Source organism: Pan troglodytes, chromosome 1, assembly GCF_028858775.2.
Source record: "Pan troglodytes isolate AG18354 chromosome 1, NHGRI_mPanTro3-v2.0_pri, whole genome shotgun sequence".
NCBI classification, from domain to species: Eukaryota; Metazoa; Chordata; class Mammalia; order Primates; family Hominidae; genus Pan; species Pan troglodytes.
This window is the reverse complement of record NC_072398.2, coordinates 99,735,509-99,757,821: the sequence shown is the minus strand read 5'-3', so window position 1 is coordinate 99,757,821 and position 22,313 is coordinate 99,735,509. Positions and strand designations below refer to the sequence as shown.

General features: G+C 44.8%; 1 pseudogene; it reads left to right on the top strand.

The window, feature by feature from the left end:
* Nucleotides 1–20,720, top strand: part of LOC457255 (myomegalin-like) — a 32,785-nt pseudogene extending 12,065 nt beyond the window's left edge.
* Nucleotides 20,721–22,313: the final 1,593 nt, after the last annotated feature.

Sequence of the window (22,313 nt, the reverse complement as noted above, 5' to 3'; positions counted from 1 at the left end):
GTTTAGCCAATTGCATTCAAGATGAACACAGAGGTTGTATGCAGGATTGCCCTGGCAGGGGAAAAGAGGGAAGGTCAGCCAGGCCAGCTTCTCTGGTAGCAATGGTCACTCTTGGCTGTCTCATCCTGTACCACACTAGGTAATAGCCACTCTGCAGGGTGATGTCTGGTTCTCAATCTTTTGCTCATTCTTTTCTCTCATTTTGATGATGTGTCTCTTTTCTCCCTAACTTTCTGTTTCTAGGCATTTTCACTCCATACCCAAGCTGACTAGACTTCCTCAGGCACCATTGCCCTCAGCTCCATCCAGTTTCCTGCCTTTCAGCCCCACTGGCCCTCCCCTCCTTGGTTGCTGTGAGACACCAGTGGTCTCCTTGGCTGAGGCTCAGCAGGAGCTGCAGATGCTGCAGAAGCAGTTGGGAGAAAGTGAGCACTTCTGCATTTGTGTGCTTGTGAATGGCAGCCCCACACTGTGTTGCTCTGCATGGATCAGGCTGGATGGCAGAGTTTAAAAAAACAATATGGGGACATGTTACAAATGGAAGACTGAGGGAAAGCTCTGCTTGCTTATTTTTTGGAAATGTATTTCCTGTTATTTCTCTGATGTGTGTCTCATCAGTTAACAGGTAGATATGTTCAAGAGGCTCTAGACCTGGTGCTTTCACACTGTAGACAGTGTAGGATACCACCAAGTATGCTGAATCCCTGACAGACTGGTGGACTGCTCATTGGTAGGGGATGGGAGGAGATGTTATGCTTTGCCTATGCAGGATGAAGTGGCCAAGAAAAAGAGGGCCACATTCAGTGGGCTCCTTTGTGTGGCTATTACACTTTTCTGCTGTGAAATGCTGTTAATCAAGTTCAGTTCCTGACATCATTAGGTTGGAGCAAAAAGGGTAATGGTACCACAGTGCCAACTATGGCATCTGACTGTGAATCCTATCTTCTGACTCCCAAAGATAATTGACCTTATATAGTTATGTAGACTGTGGACAGTCACCTTTTAGAAAACGCTTGATATATTTGTAGGCTGGATGCTCATCATAAATTTAGTATGCTGGTGGTCATTGATAGCTTAAAAAAAATGACAAACCTTCACATGAATTTGCTCTCTCGTAGCACCTTAAGCACAACAGTTAGAAAGCAGTTTGAATGAACTTAAACTCATTTGTCAGGCACTTTCTGTGCCTGCAAAGAAGCTTAGGTGAGCCAGAGACTGATAGGGTCACCATGCCAGCAGTTTCTAGTGATGCAAGACAACAGCCAAGAATTTGCATCCCCCTCCCTGTAGCCCCAAATGTCATGTGGACCAACCTATTTCTTTCCTTCTTCCTTTTTTTTTTTTTTTTTTTTTTTTTTTTTGAGACAGGTTCTCACTTTGTCACCCAGACTGAAGTGCAGCGGCATGATCTCGGCTCATTGCAGCCTTGACCTCCTGGGCTCAAGTGACTCTCCCACTTCAGCCCCCCAAGTAGCTGGGATTACAGGTGTGTGTCACCATGCCTGGCTAATTTTTGTATTTTTTGTAGAGATGGGGTTTTGCCATGTTGCCAAGACTGGTCTAGAGCTCCTGAGCTCAAGTGATTGGCCCACCTCAGTTTCCAAAATTGCTGGGATTACAGGCATGAGCCACTGCACCCAGCCTAGCCTATTTATTTTGTCAACCCAGCAAATGGATACTTTGTCTAGTGCAGGGAACTCTAAAGCTCAGGGAAGTGAAGTTACTTGTTCAAGGTCACTAGGTGGGAGAGATGGGCTTGAATCTGGTCTTCTGCTCCAGGTTTCACGTTTCTGTTATACCTTTTCTACTTAGGATGGCTTTGTCACCATCCTGCTTAGAGTATGGGGCTGAGATCAGCTGATCAAACTCTGGGGAATCCTTGCAACAATTTTTTCCCTCTCTTTAGAGACCAGTAGGAGGTGCTGGTGTTTCTGACCTAAAACTTGTTACTTTAGCAGTTGTGGCACCAGTAATGGGTGGGCAAAAATGTCCCCCAAGACAAATGGCAAGAGTATTTTCTAGTTTCCATTTCTTCCCCTTGCCTCCTTTCCCTTTATCTATCCACATTTGTCCATTTGTTTTTGCCCAAAGGGAAGGATGGAAGGAGAGCACTGTCCATGAAAAAGGGTCTATTGTTTTGGGTTAAATTGGAATTACATCAAGTCTGAGGCCATTGACTGGAGATCAAATGGTCCCAGCCTAGATGAGGAAGATTGTAGCCCTTTCTTTCTCCACCTGAAGTCAAGGTCCTCTCCAAGGGCCATTGCTTATCCAAGCTCACTGTTTGCATTGAGCCAATTTTCCATGTGGACAGTGGTGCGTGGTGGCCTCTCAGGTCCCTGGGTTAAAATCTTGTGCAAGAGTCTGTATGGTATCTTTGCATGGTTTAGAGCATGTACTGTGTATTGTGTGGCCAATGGACTGGAACATGAGAATACTGATCATTGTTACTGATAGACTTAAAACCTCACATGGCCTTGATTAAAAAGTAAGCTGACTATCTACAACCACTGATTTCTCCCTTTGCCTTGTGTTTGGATGGGGTTGAAGGCAGTTTGAAAGAGGCAGGAAATCATGTATTTGTTGCATCCCTTCAAAAATGTAGGTGCTTAAATTTTTAATCTTCTTCCTTAACTAAGTGATCCTGATGAATATCTAGTATTTTGCAAATTGGAGGAGAGACTCATCACAAGACTTCTCAAACTTCTGCCTGTTAGAATCACCTCAGTATATGTTTCCATACTTTCTCAGATGATTCCAATATGTACCGAAATTTGAGAACCAGCTACAAATGGGGCTAAAAGCTGGCAACTGGCAATTACACTAACCCCTCCGAGGAGTTTGGCTTGGTTGGAAGAAACAATGACTTCACTCCTGTTGCTTAGGAGGAGCTACCTGTCTATTCTGCTGCCCATGTTCATAATCCCTGAAAGAAAGCAGGCTTCTGAATTTTCTCCTAAATTGCACTTCTGCCCACCTCTTTCCCTATCTCCTCTATGCTGGGCTTCTTTTTACAGAGAAGTGGAGATGAAGGGGCTCAAGGGAAAGGCCTATGATTTCAAAGGGTCTATGAAAGTATCAGCCTATGAAATGAAAGTCCTACCTGCCTCTGTGGAATAGTATTCAATGATTCTTTAGACAGGAGTGATGACATTTTGAAGCTCTTTGAGTCATGTTGGATGGGATCCAAATAAATACTTGCCTTACATAGGCCCTTCCCCAGCCTCAGCAAAGAGTTCTTCATTCTGGAGGAATTAGGGCCATCATATCCAGCTTGACTTCATGTCCCCTTTCTCTTCTGAAAAACTCCAAGGTGGAATTGACATATTGACCGGTTAGTTTCAGGGGAAGGCAAGTACATGTAGACAAACAAACATTCATGTTCACAGGTAAGCTCAATCCTGTATGCCGCTGCACTCACAACTTGTAACTGTGGGAGTGAATCCTACTTTTAGAACTTTCCTTGGAGTCTGTCATGAAGGATTGTAGTAGGAGCCAGGAGCAGGGCCACTGGACTTTTCCATTGTGTATACTGATGACTTTAAGATACTTTATTCTCTACCTCTTGTGTCTCCTGCTAGGAAATACAAAGGGTGAGAATTACAACCTCTAGGTTACAAGCCTTAGTCTAATTGGTATACCACAGTGAACTGGGATCTCTGACATTCCACAGGTCTCCTTTTAGTCTCTATTCTTAGTAATCACACACTTCCTTGAAAATTCTTCCCTTCTGACACCCCATTTGCTTCTTACTCATGTTTCTTTCTGCCCAGGTGCCAGCACTATTCCTCCTGCTTCCACAGCTACATTGCTGAGCAAAGACTTGGAAGATGGCTCTTCCCACTACCTCAACTCTGCCCAGCCTGACTCTCCTCCAAGAGGCACCATAGAACTGGGAAGAATCCTGGAGCCTGGGTACCAGGGCAGCAGTGGCCAGTGGGACATGATGAGTCCTCAGAAAGGGAGTGTATCCGGGGACCTATCCTCAGGCTCCTCTGTGTACCAGCTTAACTCCAAACCCACAGGTAAAGCACAAAGTGGAGATGGCAGCCTTTGAAAAGAAGTCTCATTCAGAGTCTATTCTTTTCCTACCTAGGCAGGACTGTTTCATTCCTCCTCCATCCCTGGCTCACAGAGTGGGGGGTAAAAACTGCAAGACCTGTATCAGGGCTCAATCCTTTCCAAGTACATTTCTTCATTCTCCTGCCCAGGGCCTCAGAGCTCTGTAGGGATATCAGAAAGTCAGGGACCCACCTCTTGTGCTCTCATACTCATGTCCTTCCATCTCTCTGCAGCCTGGACTCTTTGCAGCCCAGCCTCTTCGCAGCCCACTCTCTTAGACCCCTCTAGAATGCCAGGCATAGATGGGACTTTCTTCCATCAGTCAGGAGTTGTCACAGGAAAGGGTGCAAGGGTGCAGCTCCCCAACCCTGCACATATATCCTGTGAACAAAATTCAGTCACAGCAAGTGGAGAGGTATAGCTAAGCTCATAAATGCTGGGATGCTACTCAGTTCCAACAGTAAGACAATCGTAATTTTCAGGAAAAGACTGAGCCCAAAGCAAAATGGTTCAGTTAATATCCGACGTAAGCATCCCTCTGACTTTTCTGCATCTTTTTCCTTTGTTTGGCTGGGGGAGGGGGGTGGTGTCATCCCCTCTCTAATCTGCCTTCAGATCTCTAGATCCTTCCAGGCTATTCTTTCATCTTCCATATTAAAAGTGATTTCAGGGAAGCATTCAGTGTCAGTCATTAACTGCATAGGGTGAGTGTAAGATCACATACTTTTACTTTAGGCCTTCTTTCTAAGGGTGGGAGGAAGGGCTTTGTCCCTTGCTAAAGAATGCTCACTCATGTGTCAGTAAGAAGAAAGGTAGAGTGAGGTCTCACCTATCATCCTCATAGTCACACCCAGGAGGTGGCCATACCTTTCCAGATGCTAGGCAGGCCTTGTCCAGAGCCCTCAGTTATTTTTCTAAAACATGTGGAACTCTCACAAGACCCCTGTGTGGGAGGAGGCCCATGGAGATTTTTTTAGCAAGTGACTTAACAGTTTGAAAGCACATTGACTGTTTAAACAAACTACCATTCCTTTGGGTGTCCGTGTGACAGCACACAGTTGGCAGAAGACTAGTGATATTTACAGGTCTTGCTGCAAGGCCCCTGGCTAGGCCCTACACCCACCAGTAACCAGGACTCTCCATCTCCCACCTCTCTCCATGTCCTGTTGGTTTGGCTACAGGGGCTGCCCTGCTGGAAGAGCATCTTGGTGAAATCCAGAACTTGCGCCAGCACCTAGAGGAATCCATCTGCATCAATGACCACCTACGGGAGCAACTGGAACACCAGCTGGGCTCTACTGCCCATGGAAGTGGTAGGAGAGGCCCAGACCTTCCTGTTTCTGGCTCTATTTAGGGACCTTTAGGCAGAGCTTCACAGATATTCTTTACTTCACTTGCTCCTTATAAATAGTCCAGCAAGGGAGGTGGACAAGTACTGTTATCCCTACTTTCTGAATATATCTGAGTTTAGAGAGTAACTCTCTTTAAGGCAGAACTAGATCTGGTCCCCAGAATCACCTGACTTCTCACCCCATACTTAATCTGCTTATATACTGCCTGCTGATGTATGTGCCTTTGTTGCGTGATTGATAAGTGGTGGAGCCAGGTCTGTAAGGGTCCTCCCAACTCCACCCCTGGCCACTTTACCAAGGTGGCCTTTCTCCTTACACTCTCCTTCCAAGCTACTGTCACATGGAGGCCAGTCTTTCCATATGTTTTTATCTTGCCTATACCATAGCAGCAGCTGTTTAGGGAGACTGAGACTCTTGCACCATTGCAGTTACAGCAAGTGATGATGCACGCAAAGAATTCACTGAGAAGAGGCACACAGAAAACATGTACCCAGACCCCCATGCTTCATTCAGGGCCAGGCCTTGAGTCCTTGGGGTTTTCTGCTGGGTTGGGGCAGTATCTTTGAGAGATAAAGAATGGGAAACTTTTGGAAGCTTCTGTTACCCAAAAGTATACTTTCTGGGACAGGATCCACTTCTAACTTCTACAGTCAGGGCCTGGAGTCCATACCTCAGCTCTGCAATGAGAGCAGAGTCCTCAGGGAAGAAAATTGAAGACTTCAGGCTCAGCTGAGTCATATTTCCAAAGGTACATGGTCAAAACCCACAAACTGTGGTCACTCTTAAGTTTCGTTCTTCCCTGGCCACACTAATCACCAACTGGAGAAGCAAATAGAAGAAGGTAGAGATAACAGAGCTACTCAGATCCACCAACCCAAACTCACAGCTATTCTCAGTCTAGAGAATGCTGCTTTCTAAGATGTGCCAACTATGGGCCCCTCAGGCTCCTAGTCCCCAGGAGTGAAGAGCTCTAGGAAATCCATCATTTCTGTACAACCCACCTGCATATATCCAGAGTCACCAGCTATCAATCTGGATACCAGTCTGGTATCTGTTCTACCTCCCTTCACTCACAACTGATTTGGAACCAATAAAGGAGGGAGTGCAAATGCCTATCTTCCCTCTCAAGTTTCTCCAGACTTTATTGCAGCAGCGTGTGTTGCTCCTGGCCCTGCTCTGCCATACCTCTGCCTCCTCACCACATCCCTCACTCATAGACTCAGGGCTCCTCTCTGGTCAGTACTCCTATGACTCCATGCCAAGTGGCACCAGCAAATGACCCCCAGCACTTTCCCAGCCCTAGCCAGGGGGCACTCACAGGTGGGCATCATTTCTCGTGTGGCTGGGAGACAGCTGACCTTGGTGTTCGTCTACTTGATCAAATCAATGTATTATCGATAACAAAGTATTTTTATTCACAAATATTTATTGAACTGCCATAAAAAGACTGAGAGTAGTATCCAAAAGGATTAAGCCCAGAATGAAGGAATGCTTGTGGAAAAGGAAAACGCCACCAAGAGATATTTCTAAATTAGCCACCTAAATTAATTAATTAATTTAATTAATTGATTTCTATATTAGCAAGAAAATTTGAGAGGAAATGTCACTGCTGGGGGACGATAACAAAAGTTAACAGATAAGAAAGAGGGCAGAACTACTAAGCTACCATTGCATGCTTGGAGAGAATAGAAGAGACCTCACAGGTGAGAAGACAGTAAGAGATTTAAATGAATACAATTTGTCAGGCTCAGGTGAATCCTTACCCAGAGGACTTACTGAGCCCGCAGCTGTATTTTTAGAGTGTCTTCAATAATCTTTGACAACTTGTGAAGATCAGAGAAGTGCTGCAAGTTCAAAAAAGAACAAATATCCCAGTTTTCAAAATAATGAAAGTGATATATTCCAAAAAGAAATCTTGATGCTGATCTTTGTCAAAATTCAAGAATGGATTATTGAACAGATGGTATGTGAGCACTTGGAAAATGGTGAACATTAGAAACCAGAATTTCTCTAAAAGCAAGGTAGGACAGATTAAGTGGGATGAAAGGTTTTGCAAAGAGAGAGATGCACCATTCTCCAGGCTGCAGTGGATGTTGAGCCAGCATGCTCTTCCCCACCAACATAGGGCCTTCCTTCCCTGCTCCTTAGCTGTTTGTCAGGGCAGATGTGCTTGGGGTCATCTTCCTGCTGAGCTCTGACCCCATGATAATAAATCAGTCCTCCGTGTTCCTCTCACCAGAGCACTCCCAGGAAACGGAAAGCCTGAGGGAGGCTCTGCTATCCTCTCAATCCCACCTTCAAGAGCTGGAAAAGGAGCTGGAGCACCAGAAGATAGAAAGGCAGCAACTTTTGGAAGACTTGAGGGAGAAGCAGCAAGAGTTCTTACATTTCAGGGAGGATCGTCTTTCCCTCCAGGAAAATGACTCCAGGTAAGAGGGGACCCATTGACACAGAAGGTAGCATTCTTCATTCTTACATTCATTCTTACATTAGAAGAAGGGATATTGGCAAGACAATTGGTGTCCTCTTTTGGAAACCTCAATGTTCCCTCTGCTATTCCTGATTTTTGTGTGTCAGTTGTTGGATAGGAAGGCGCTTTGAGCAGAAGAAAGTACTTCTCTGGGAATGCCTTGTCACTCCCAAGTTGAAAGAGTAAAACTCTGTTATAGAAATCTTCAGTATATCAGAGACATGACAAAGAAGGGTTCCCATGCTTCCAATTAGGTATAGGACATTAGTCTCACCATCGCCTAGGAAGCTTCTATACTGGCTGTGATGCTAGGTCCCATCATAAGCCCTGTAACTGCTTGTCGGAATGAAAATAGCACTGTAGGAGCAGTAAGGAGACTGTGCTGGTGTATCTGTTCTGCTCTGAACTAATGTAGGTAATGGTGTGTTTTCAAGCAAAGTTACTTGACCTCCCTCAGCCACCATTTCCACATCTGCAAAATAAAAGTGATGGTCTTCATGACCCCCTGAGTTGACATCTGGGGCTCAGATGTAACCCTACCCATAACCCTTTATGAACCCCTGGGTTGACATCTGGCTCTCAGCTTATTGCTGTGGTGTGACTGAGTGGCCCTGCCATTTCAGTTGGCCTTGCTGCTCCCTGGTCAGACTGTAGCACAAGCTGGTCCTCCTGCAGCAACAGTGTGAAGAGAAACAGCAGCTCTTTGAGTCCCTCCAGTCAGAGCTACAAATCTACAAGGCACTTTATGGCAATTCCAAGAAGGGGCTGAAAGGTTTGTGTTCTTCTCCCCTTACCCCATGAACTTTTTGCTCTTGCATAGGATGCTAGTGAGGTCTTTCCTTTGGGAGTTGTGGAGATCATGGTAAGCTACAGAGTTCTGTCTCAGAAACCCCCACCCAAGCCTGGGGCTCCCAGTAGGAACTCTCATGCACAAAGCCCAAGGTGACAGGTTGGTAGCACGAGCAAGATCCAGCCTGATCATTCTTAATTACTTTAAGAAAATCTGGACATTCCCATTCTAGACATTCCTATCAATGTCTAGATTATAACTTTTTTTTTTTTTTTTGAGATGGAGTCTCGCTCTGTCACCCAGGCTGGAGTGCAGTGGCATGACCTCGGCTCACTGCAAGCTCTGCCTCCCAGGTTCTGGCCATTCTCCTGCCTCAGACTCCCGAGTAGCTGGGACTACAGGCACCTGCCACCACGCCCAGCTAATTTTTTGTATTTTTAGTAGAGACAGGGTTTCACCATGTTAGCTAGGATGGTCTTGATCTCCTGATGTCATGATCTGCCCACCTCGGCCTCCCAAAGTGCTGGGATTACAGGTGTGAGCCACCGCACCTGGTGATTATAACATTTTTTAAAGCAAAAGAACAGTCCTAATGATATCATTTGAAAAGGCCTCTAATATTGTCAGTGATACATACTGACAACCCATTCAGCCCAATGTAGCAGGCAGTCTGCTCCCACCCTGACCCTTTCCCTAGTGACATCTGGCTCTCAGCTTATTGCCCTTTCATTTAATTTTCATAAATCCTGATTTAGTTTCCTGATTTTCTAAAGAGAAGGTGAACTGGAATTTGAAGAAATACAGGGGCTTACCAGGCTCGGTGAATAGCTTAAGTTCAAAGTTATGGTGAGTGTTGAGTCAGTGGGGACCAGCCTGCCCACAGGAGAAAATTAAAAGACATGAAAACAAAAAAACTTCATAGAAATACCACTAATAAGACCTAAATTTCAGTCCTGGATTTAAATATTAAGGACATTTATTGAAGACTTTGCTTCCTGCTGAAATAATAATCTAATATTTGAGAATTTTGATATATTTCTTCATTCTTCTTTAAATGGAGGAGAGTACTCAAAACATAACATTAATAAGTCACAGCAGGCTGGGACAGAGGGCTGACATCAATGTCATGAAATTTAGCAAAGATTAAAAGCAAAATCCTGAGCTCGATTAAAAATATCAGTGGTAGAAATATAGGATGAGCGTAGAAATATAGGACAGGCAGCCATTCATGGACTCCAGGGTTTGGGGTTTGGTAGAAACATGTTCACACAAGAATGGCATAGGCAAAAGGATGCTAGAAATACCAGCTCAAAATAACACTACAGTAGTGTAAGTGTGATGTTCACCTGTGGAGACCATGTCTAAAATATTGTTAGATTATGGGGCACCATCTTTGAAAAGGGCATTGACACACTAGGGAACATAATGAAGACAGGGTGCACAATGGTGTGTACCAGAAATCTTGAACTGGTCAAAGAAAGTAAAGAAATTTAGGCTTTCAAAAGATCTTGAGGACATGAGAACTGGCTTCAGATATTTGAAGAACTGTCAGGTGAAAAAGAACTCATGTATTTTATGTCCCTCCAGAGGGCTAAACAAAGAGTGAAGGGCAGTGGAATTTAGATTGGAATTATCATAAATCCTGATTTAGTTTCCTGATTTTCTAAAGAGAAGGTGAACTGGAACTTGAAGAAATACAGAGGGGCTCACCAGGCTGGGAGAATAGCTTAAGTACAAAGTCATGGTGAGTGTTGGGTCAGAGGGACCAGCCTGCCCACAGGAGAAGCTTGGGGTTTGGGGAGTGAGAAGTCAGGATGGTGGAGCAGAGTCATCAAATCTTGAAAGCCCACAGGTCAGGGGGAAAGTTGACATTCTGTACAGTAGATAATGAAACTAAGTCTGTTCTTTTTCAAAGAAGATAAGTATATGATGAAAACAGAGCTTTCAGATGCTAAGTCTCAGGGGATGTCCTGGAGTTGGGAGACGTTAGAATCTGGGAAACCTATTGGATGGGTCTAGTGATATTCTGGCACATTAAGAGATGACAGTCTAATATAAGGTGCTATTGGGAAGATGAAAGGGTATAGATAGATTTAAAAACATCTCTTTAAAGAATAAGCAAAATTTAATGAGAACTTGGATTGAGAAAGAGAGAGAGCAACATCACAAAACTTTGGGCAAAATTCAAGAGTAGATTATTTACCAAAGTCTCTAAAACTAATTCATCCTGAGCTACCTTTCCTTTCATGCTTTTCTCCCTGCCTTTTAGGACTCATTTCAGAGCTACAACCACTAAAGCTCCATAATCTCTTATCTGTAATTTCAAAATCCAGTAAGATCTCCAAATTAAATTTTTCAAATAGTCATTTAGTGACAAAATCTAGATGAACTGACAAGAAGATATTCATAAGTCTTTATTTATCTACTTAGAATATTCACATAGCTCATTGCAGAAATAGTTACATGTTTGATTAAGGATTGTGGCTCACCTGCAACTGGGTACATGTTATATACGATATATGCACCCTGTTGCCTTGCTAAAAACTAAAACAAAATTTACTTTTCGAGATACATTTGGCCTTAAGGTTTTCAGATAAGGGATTGTGGACTTGTAGAATATTTCTTAGATCTCTTCATCCCCAGTACAAAGAAATAAACTACATGTGGTGAATGGAGGTAAATATATATACACGTATATATTTATATATATGCATATATATTTATATATACGCGTATATATTCATATATACATGTATGTATTTATATACACATGTGTGTATATGTGTGTACATATATGTACATATATTACATATATACACATATATAGTATGTATATGCACACAACATATATACACACTATATATAGGTGTATATATGTACACATGTACATATATACATATATACATGTATACACATATACATATATACTGTATACATATATACACATATACATGTATACATGTATATGTGTATACATATATACGTATATATACACAGAGAGAGAGAGAGAGAGAGAAGTTGAAAAACTCACTTAGTTATAATCCCTCGTCTAAGTTGCCCAACTCATATCCTCACATGCTACCAAAAGGCCTCCTCCTTCTCCTCTTTCATTTTTGAGAGTGAAGACTGTCAAATCTCTTTCTCCTTCATCCCCTACCCTTCTCTAGCTCAGTGCTGACCTTCTACCTTGGAGGATCCTATACTTTAGCCTACAGGACTAAGGTTACTATGGAGATGAAATATGGACTTATCCTCATCTGCCAATCAAATGCTCTATAGGTGCATGTGTGTAACTTAAACCACAGAGAAGTTTCAGACTGGATGTGTGCCAGCTCAGTGCCATCCCCAGGCCACACACAGAAATGGTGACATGTCCATCATAGATGGGTTGCATGAGACTCAGATGATAGTGGGGTCCTTGGCAGAAAAGAGTGTCACAGAGGAGGGTTCTGACAAGTGCTTGGAAATACTTGGGTCAATGTTACCAGACTCCTCTTCTCTCTTAGCTTACAGCCTGGATGCTTGTCACCAAATCCCTTTGAGCAGTGTCCTGAGCCACCTGGTGAGAGAGGTATGAGGTCTGACAGGGCAGCTGGAGCAAAGCATTCAGGGGAACAATTTTCTGTGACTGCAGCTGCGACAGCAGCTGGATAGCGGTGCTGGCAAAGCCAGCCTCAGCCCCTTCTCCGTTAACCAGAACTTCCCAGCCAGCACTGACCCTGGAAACAAACAGCTGCTCCTCCAAGGTAGGAAGGAAAAGGGACTTAGAAAGCCCTCAGCCAGTGGGGAGATCACCAGGATGTCTGCAGCCGAAGGTGCAATCTGCCTGGTCTATGCTCCTTAGGGTCAGGTTGAAATCAGAGATGCTCTAGTCTAGCAGCCTGAGTGAAAGTGTGGGATTTAGGCCAGGCCAGGCTCCAGATTCTGAGTTTACCACTTAAAGATCATTTGATTTGGGCAAGGTGTTTAAAGTCTCAGAGGTTTAGGCCTTAGTTTCCTTATATTTAAGATGAGGATAATAATAATATATACCTTATATGATTTTGAGCATTAAATGAAATCATTTACAAATGCTTGGCACACTAAGAATTGCTCAATAATTAGTAGCTGTATATGTTCATATCTTTTTCTTGGATTTGCTTAGTGCTTTAGTATTAGCGAAGTGTTTTCACATATAGAATTTCATCTGTAGTAAAGCAAGTTTTGCTGTCTCTATTTCACACAAGAAAACTTAGGTCTTGAGATATTAACAGACAAGCAAGGGTTTAGAGAAGTTATAGACAAAGCTAGGATCAGAACCAGATGTTGTGATTTTCAGTCTGTGTTCCTTCCAGCTCATTGTGTTCTGTCTCAGTATTGCTGACCTTCCCAGATTCTCTAGTCCCCCTTTCCCTCACAGGTGGGGAACTCAGTGTGTGGCAAAATGTTCCTGCCCTTAAGGAAACAGGGCTCTGGGGAAGTTCTGGATGGTGGGCAATTTATTTCGGGTGGCCATCATTCACTCTCTACCCCTCCCCTTGCCTGCCTTTTCAGATAGGTGTGTTTGACCAGGACCCCCTTCTCTTCTCGATATCCCCCATCAATCTCACTTCTCCCAGTTTTAACTGAAATGTCAATGGTGTCCCCCTAGTCTTAAATCATTCAATTTCTACTTCCTCTGTCTTTTTTTCCTTTTGATACACCATTTAGTACACCATCTCCACTCACCTCCATGGCCATACCTTCAATTTTATTCAAATCAGGAACCACTGTTCGGTTTCGCTAAAGCTGAGCTTTCACTCTCCTGCCAGCTATTTCTGGGTCATGTTAATGTTCATTTTTCTCTGGTTCTTGTAGATGCTTGTTTATCTGACAGTAACCTTATTTGTCAAATGAAGGTGACAATAACATGATTATGCTGTTTTGGCAATTCAGTGAAAAAACACATGTGGGCCGCCATGCAAACCGCATGGCTGCCAGGAACTTCTCAGCTTACATTAGGTGGATGCCTTGCCCTCCTCTGGGCTGCGCTGATGGTTGTGGTGTTCAGTTATGTCTCCAACTCTTCCTTCTGAACAGGCCTTCCCCTCTCACTGGCTTCCCATACAGCAGCCAAGAAGCCCCACTGGCACAGTCCCTGCCTCTCTTTCTCTAGCACTCCCGAGGCCTGAGCCAGAAAGCAGGCACTGGGCAACACTTGCCTGAGCAGGACCTTTTCTACCTTCTTTGTGGTATTTTCCTATTCCTCTACCATAGGGTTGCTTTTTAGTCTCCAGCAAGACAACGTTAACCCACCAAGACTTCCATCTCCGTTCTTCTCACACAAGTACATTTTTTTCAGTATTACCTCATCAGAATGATGGCTAGAAAGTTGAGTTTAGTCCCCCATGAATCCTTTTATTATTTGATTCTACATTTTAATATGTACTATGTATATTTATACATATTACATTTAGTTACAGGGCATCGTATTAGATACCACACAGAGATTATACTCAAGACTTGGTTTATAAAAATACACCTAATAATTTTTCAAACTAGAGGTTACTTTCTCATGGAACATCCCTCAATTAAAGGAATATCTTTTTGTTCTGAAGAATGGAAACATTCTGAACTCAGTGACTCGTGGGATTTTGCTTTTCTTTTGCTTGTGGCGTACGCATAATTCTGTAAGAGGAGAGTCCTGCCACCTTAGGCCTCAGTGGGGATGGCTAGGTGTGCATGTGCTTCATGTGCAGTGTGTTCCAGGGCTCCTGAAAACTGTGGTTGCCTTTACTCCCCAGATTCAGCTGTGTCCCCTCCAGTCTGGGATGTTGGTATGAATTCCCCAGCTCTGGTCCTCCCCAGCTCTGCTTCCTCTACTCCTGGCTCAGAAACAGCCATAATCAACAGAACAAATGCTAAATATGGCAACTAAAGGGCCCAGGGACTGATGATGGAAAGTGATTAACACAAACAACCTTTTTTTGTCTCTAAACATATTATCTGTATTTAGAGAGTTTTCTCTGCATGCCCCAAGGCCTTTAGCCCTACTCACTGCACCTTCTGTGGCTGCCTTTCTTGCCATTATTCATCCTCCAATAGTTTTCCTATTGCTGTTTTTGCTTCATTGCACCATAATCTCTCCATTCTTGAAAATGTTCTCTGTATCCAGCTTGATTTCCTTGTCTGTGTCTTCTCTACCCAGAAACTTATTATTTATTATGATTTGTCCTATTTCATTAGCCAATAAGGAAAAAATTGTCTCCTGGAAAATTTATCATTAAGAGATAATGTAAGAAAGATTATAAAAATATAGAAGCCAGAAGATCTCTATGGACTTTGCCCCACCCTTGCACATTCCAAGGCTTCCTTTCTTGCTCCAAGCCTCTTCCTTTTCTTGTTCCCTACCTCTTTTGAGTTGGAGCAAACTGAGGATATCATTATGAATAACAGAAGATTCCATTGTGTTGTCATTTTCTTTTTCAGGCTTGGGTCTGGATACTTCTCCAGTAATGAAGACCGCTCCCAAGCTGGAGGGTGATGCTACTGATGGCTCCTTTGCCAATAAGCATGGCCGCCATGTCATTGGCCACATTGATGACTACAGTGCCCTAAGACAGCAGGTTGCAGAAGGCAAGCTGCTGGTCAAAAAGATAGTGTCTCTTGTGAGATCAGTGTGCAGCTTCCCTGGCCTTGAAGCCCAAGGCACAGAGGTAATCACACCTGTAGCTTTAGGTGCACTCCTTTCTTGTGCTCTTTATTCCTTTGATGTTAACTCCTTCACCCACAATTTTTGTTTTTTTTCTTTTTTTCATGCTTTGCCTTCCTCTTCCATGTATAGCAGCCAGGCCCTTTCTTCTCTATCTCCTATTTTCACTCTGAGTTCTGCTCTGTTCCAGATGTAGCTGACTGGATATTTCCCCTCAGCCCCACAGAAACATGTGGCATTGCCTAGCAGCCTTTGGTAGCTTATTATCTACTGCAGTCATGCAGGCACATGACCATGTGTGGGCACAGTCGACTCAATGGGATGGACAGAAACTGAAGGATTTGCAGGTGTATGGCCCCCATATGTGGAAGGGGTGAGAAGTCTGGCAGCCATGGCATTTCCTTGTGCAGACTGCATAGGGAGAGGGAAGGCAGGCAGCAAAGCTTGTCAGAGCACCTTGCCAGTGAGAGAGACCAAGCACCATGGCTGTGCTGTCTGAGCTGCTGGAGACCCATGAATGCATAGGAGCAGCCCTGTCTCCAAGGAACCCCCACACTAGAGGGCAAGACACACACCCAAGTAGATAAGCACAGTAAGGGGCTACAGGCACAGTATGAGAAGTCATCCCTATGCTGTGAGAGCGCCGATGCAAATGTGGTCATTTATCTCAGGCAAGGAAGGTAACAGGTTCATAGAGGACATAGCAAGTGGGGTGAGTTTTGAAAGCCTTGTGGGTTCTGCAGGTGGAGAAAGGCATACCTGGTAAAGGGAGCAGCACCTTAGTTCTGAGAGCTGCAAATGGTTGTGAGAGGGCTTCACAGGTTCAAGCAGGCCCATGTTCTGTGCCTCACTCACAAAGGAAACTTAAGCCCATGCAGGGGGAAGAAAGTAATCTCTCCACTTCTGTGGTGTTACCTTTCCCCAGGAGCTTGGCAGCAAAGGCATTCATGAGCTTCAGAGCAGCACCAGTGCCCTGCACCATGCCCTAGAGGAGTTGGCTTCCCTTCTCACCATGTTCTGGAGAGCAGCCCTGCCAAGCACCCACGTCCCTGTGCTGCCTGGCAAAGTGGAAAGATGCCAGTGTCCTTTCTTGGTTCAAACCCAGTTCTCCTGCCCTCTAATACTGTTCTTTCTCCTCAATGTCACAGCTTTTCCAGAAAATCAGGAGCCACATAGTGAGTTGGCATAGACAGAAACTTAGAGGAGTGTCCCTGGAGGGACATCTCTGGCCCATGGTGGCTGCTTTCATTGTAGCTCTAAATACATCCCATTCCCTGCCAGCCCCCTGGCCCCTGGATAAGAAATCAAAGAAGAATAGGAAGGGGTGTGGAGAAGGCAGAGACATCATAACCCTGGCAATCCATAAATGTTCAGTTTCTTTACCTCTCTGAAATTTGGCTGAGATGAAATTAAGTGAAAGCTTCAGCACCCATCTCCCACCCCTCAGGTCCCATGGTCAAATGATCACAGAACGCCCCCATGAGACTGAGCCTTTTTAGCCACTGCCTGGAATCCCTGCATATCACTTAAGCTGGCCTCTCTGGACCAGGCCTGGGGAAAGTCAGCCACCCCTCAGGATCTGCTCAGAGCTCAGGCTAACTCTGATTGGCAGACCCTCATGTAGGCAGGTTTCAGGATCCCCTCCCCAGGGATTCTAACTCCAGATCAATGTCACCAATACCTTTTGGATCCAACTATGCTAATTCCAGGGAGACGGTGTTTTGCCATCTTCATGTTGGCACAAATATTTACAAACTTGCAAACTTGCCTGAGTCCAGATCTCTCTCTCCAGCATAACATTTCCGAACTCTCAATCTTACCTGTGAAGAGAGAGTGACAGAACTGATATCAGGACTAAAGCAAGGTCCTCTTCAGATTTGGGAGCTTTATACCAGCCTGAAGTGAGGTTCTCTTAAGCTACAGGTGTGTAGGCCTGTGCTAGTCTGCATGGGGAATTCCAGAGTCTCAATACTCCTGCCTAATGGCCTCATCCGAAACTGTCCTCAGCTGGAAGTATTCGAGGCTGTGAAGGAGGAAATCCATTTCAGGAGAGTGGAGAAGATTTTAGAATCCTTCTTTGAATTGGAAAGAGCCACAAAGCACAGGGTGCTTTAGGCCTTCTGCCTGTTCAGTAAGAGTCTGTACCTCTTATCAAGGGAGAATTGACAGAAAGGGAACTTCTGGAACTGAGAACCAAAGTATCCAAACAGGAGCGGCTCCTTCAAAGCATAGCTGAGCATCTGAAGACCGCCAACCAGCAGAAGGAGAGCATGGAGCAGTTCATCATCAGCCAGCGTAGGTTCCCTGAGAGGGAATGGGGGAAGAAACAGGCAGTCTTCCCGATGCCCCACTTGTGCTGCAGATGAGCAGTGACCAGGGGGGCTTGGAGATGTTGGGAGTGGAGACTGATTTGATGTCCCCAAACCTCCTGTGCCATGAGCAATTGTGGATGCAGAGGAGGGGAGGATGGGGTGGATAGCAGGAGACTCCAAGCTGAATGGCCAGAAAGAAATAAATGCTTTAGAATTCTCATGCTAAGCAAGGAGGGTTAATTTCTGCTGGTGATTTCTACTCTGTGGTGCTCTTTTGTTGTCTCAGTAACCAGAACACATGATGTTTTAAAGAAGGCAAGCACTAACTTAGAGGTAAGGAAACTACTGCACCAGTCAGAGGCACCAAGCCTGTCCCCAACCCATTGCCATCCGTTAGCATATCTTGTAGGTGACCCTTGGCCTGCTTTGGCCTTCCAGGAGAAGATTTTGGGTCCACTTGCAAGATCACAGGTCCTCAGTGAGCATCCTGCTAGTTTCTGTTCCCATCACTCTCCCACCCCGTCAGCTCCTGCCCCAGTATCTTGGTTCACTCTCACATTGTCGTCATCTCTCCTTTTTAATCCAGTTTTTCTTCTTTGATGCCAAGTCAGGAGACTGGAGAAATGCAATTCAGCTCACTCTCAAAGTCATTAGACATCCGGAAGTCTACCTCTGAATGAGCTTTTGGTAGAGGGATCTTGAGGCCAGTTATGTGGTCTACTCTTCATGAAAAAGTAAAAGCAATTTGCAACCTAATAAACTGATTTCACTGCACACTCCTGTGTTAAGAACAGCAATTTGATTTTGATATATCTTTAAGAAACATGACAAAAGAGATCTGTTGGGTCTCATTGGTCTAAAAGAGAATTTGTTAATAAATAACAACTGAATCTTAAGGGGAAAAATGTTATATATGTACCACATATTATCTACATTTACTTAAAACACTAAGTGTTAACCGTTCCCTAGGAAGTGCTTTGAAGAAAAACTTGAGGTATATGAATGGTTTAAAAATCAGAAACTAAACCTTTTAACGTGGACTTCAAAGCTTTGCCATAAGCAATTGAGCATATTCCTAGAAATATTTCTAAACTGTAACCTGAGAGAATGTTGATCTCCATAGTGTGAAAATGACTTGGGCCAGTTTAACTTGCTCTTTTTTTTTTTTTTTTTCACTAACTCCCTTTTGTTTTTCTCTGATAATTCTTCTCTTTCCTAGGCCTCTTTAGAGCAACATTTACAGGATTGCCTCTGTAAAGCCTTATTCCTGTCCCAGGAAAGGTAACCCAAAAAGTCTCTCGTATCCACTAAAAGGTAACCCAAAAGTCTCTAGTATCCACTGGCTTTCTCCATTGTGGAAGCTTTCCCCTCCACCTCCCATAGATCACTGGAAAGGACCTGAGGCCTCGGTTCTAATCCCTGGCTTATCACTAACTGCTGTGTGGCTTTGGCTTGTCCTTTAATCTCTATGAGACTGCTGCACCCTCATCTGTCGAAGATGGAACTGGACTTAGTTGAGCTCTGAGGTGCTTGTGGACTTGGCCCCTCCACACCCTCATTGTGGCAACTGGACATAAACTTAACAGAGGACTTCCCTGCAAAATGTCCTCTTCTTCCTACAACAGGCTGTTTCTATATGTGCATGTTTCACGCTAAGCACTTCTTTCTTGGGTGGAGATGGCAAAGCCCTCTTTCTGCTGAGACAGTGATTTGGAGAGTCACCTGGCCCCTGAAGAGGGAGTGGTAGGATCCAGCCACCCAGTGTGCAGTGAATTGGAGCAGGGATCTCAGCACACAGGGAGGTGGGGAGGCTCCCCCTAACCTCAGGCACCTGTTGTTCTTCGAGACTGCAGCGCATGCTCTTAGCTCATCCTCTTAACTGGTTCTCACCATGCTCCTGTCTTTGGTCACCCCATAGCTCTCACTCCAGCTTCAGGCAACCATCAGTAGGGCCTGGCAATATACACTGATTTGGTTTGTTTTATTTTTGTCTGCAGGTGAAATCCCTAAGAGCTCTGCCATGTACTCCTTGTGACCCTTGCCTTCCAGGAACCATGCAAGAAGCGCAGCCACCAGAAGTCCTTAAAACAGCAGGAAATGTGGGCCTGTCCCCCTTTTGTGCAGCTACCTATCTGCTGAGGAGCTTCTGGGCCTCATTCCTCCAAGTCCACGGGAGGGTCCAGAAGAGGGGGTCAGAGATGTATCCTGGTGGAGCTGGGAGAAAACCAGAAAGCCTTTCTGACAGCTATGGAATACCGTTAGCCAAGGTCCACTTGGCCCAGCACTAAGCAAAAGATGCGTAGTTTGCATAGAAGGTTTTGTGATACTGCTTCCCAACAGCCCCAGCAGCTTGGGAACTAGCAACAGCACATTTCTTGCCTCGTCAGCTGTCCTGAGATGGAAAACTCAGTGGATATAGGACCCTGATTACGATGAATGGGGCACATGGTCCCAATGCTGGAGCTCCTCTGGCAGGTTCTAAAAGCACACTACTGAGCAGCTGTGCCCTGCTGGACACTGCTGGCAGGGGCTCAGTGAGCACTACTCACAGATCCACACCTGACCCTGTTGGGTCCAGTTAGACTGGGCCTTGGTCTGCACTGTAGCACCTGTGTTATTTGAGTTAACATCATGAATGTGACTTCCCAGATACCATCTCAGGCTTAACTTAGCACATCCTATTTCTTTTCTTCTATGATATCCAAATTGGACTGACCTCACTTCAAATACTCTGTCCCATTTTGTCACCCTGTCTTACCTCAGGGAAATTGGGGACTGATGGCCAGACCAATTCTGTTGAAATTCTTGCATAGAGCAAACCTGTGCTGATTTTTAAGTGGCATGGGAGAGGCCCCCAGCCACAGTAAAGCCTAGTCTGTGTCTTCACAGTGCTGATAGAATCTGCTTGTGTGTATAAATGTATGATATAGATTTATACATGTTGCTATCGCCATATATTGAAGGCCAACATAACTGGTGGACAGGGTAGGTGAGAGAAAATGAAAGTCTTTTTGGTGATTATTAAAGCAAAATGTGTATAAAGAAATAAATAGTTTTTCTTTCACTGCTTTGTTTCCCATTTCTGCACCAATCCCTTGACAGTATAAAGAACTGGAAAGAGAAAATGGGAAAGACAAACTGTGTTTAAGAAGTGCATAGTCTAATGCTTGAACTCTGACTTTAAAAGATTAAGGTTTTCCTTCCTTGTCATTTTGTAAGAATCCCCAGTCTGAAAATATGAAAGAATGGTTCTTAAACTTGGTGTACCTTAGAAGCAGCTGTGAAGATTACAGGAACTACCTCCTGGTCTCCAATCCCAGGAGACTTAGTTGGTGTGAGCCCTAGAATCTGCATTTTTTAAATATAAGCACCCCAGGTGATTCCATTATATGTGGGCTGCAGATCACAGTTTAAAAAAACAGTGTTCTATAACATTGAATCAAAACTAAAACTACATTTAAGGACCTTGAATCAAAAAGTATGTCATTCCATTAATATTTGTATAAAAATTTTAAAATATTCCTTGGGAAAAGTTCCTAGCTACATGCTTTTGATCCCCAAGATTAAAATAAAGCTATCACTTCACAATTATTTACTAGAAGCATTTAAAAAATAAACAGGTAGAAGGTGGAGTAAGATGGTAGAATAGAATTCTCCAGCAATGGTGTCTTTGAAGGAACATCAAATTGAACAACTATCTATGTAAGAAAACAATTTCACAAAGGCTAATCAGGTGAGAGATCATAGCAGCTGGTTTTAACATGATAACAAGAAAAGATGCATTGAAGAAGGGAGGACGGACAGTTTTGCATTGCCTATGACACCTCTCCCCCAACCACAGGAAATGCATCTCCGAGAGAGAATCTAATGGCTTGGGGACAAGGAGGAAAGTGTGGGACTTTATATTGAAACTTAGTACCAGTCTTGCCATAGTGACACATGGCACTGGACAGAACCCCACAGCACTTGATTCCAGGCTGGTGCCCACAAAAGAAGCATTTAGACCCACTCTGGGCCACAAGGGAATCAGATGCCCCAGCAGGAAGAACCCACCAAAGTTCTGGCTGGCTTTATCTCTGGAAATTTATTGGGCTACAAATAAATTTCAGTGGCAGCCAGGCTGTAGTTCAGAGGTGACAGCATGCTGGCAGCCCTCACAGCCCTCGCTCGCTCTTGGTGCCTCCTCGGCCTCGGTGCCCATTCTGGCCGCACTTGAGGAGCCCTTCGGCCCGCCACTACACCACGGGAGCCCTTCTCTGGGTTGGCTGAGGCAGGAGCCGGCTCCGTCGGCTTGTGGGGAGGTGTGAAGGGAGAGGCATGGGTGGAAACCGGGCTGCGTGAGGCACTTGGGGGCTAGCTGGAGTTCCGGGTGGGCGTGGGCTTGGCGGCCCCGCAATCGGAGCGGGGCTTAGCACCCTGGGCAGCAGCTGCGGAGGGTGCACCGGGTGCCCCAGCAGTGCTGGGCCACCAGCGCTGTGCTCGATTTCTCCCTGGGCCTTAGCTGCCTCCCCGCGGGGCAGGGCTCTGGACCTGCAGCCCGCCATGCCTCAGTCGCCCACAATGGGCTCCTGCACAGCCTGAGCCTCCCCAAGGAGCGCCGCCTCCTGCTCCATGGCTCCAGGTCCCATCAACCGCCCAAGGGCTGAGGAGTGCGGGT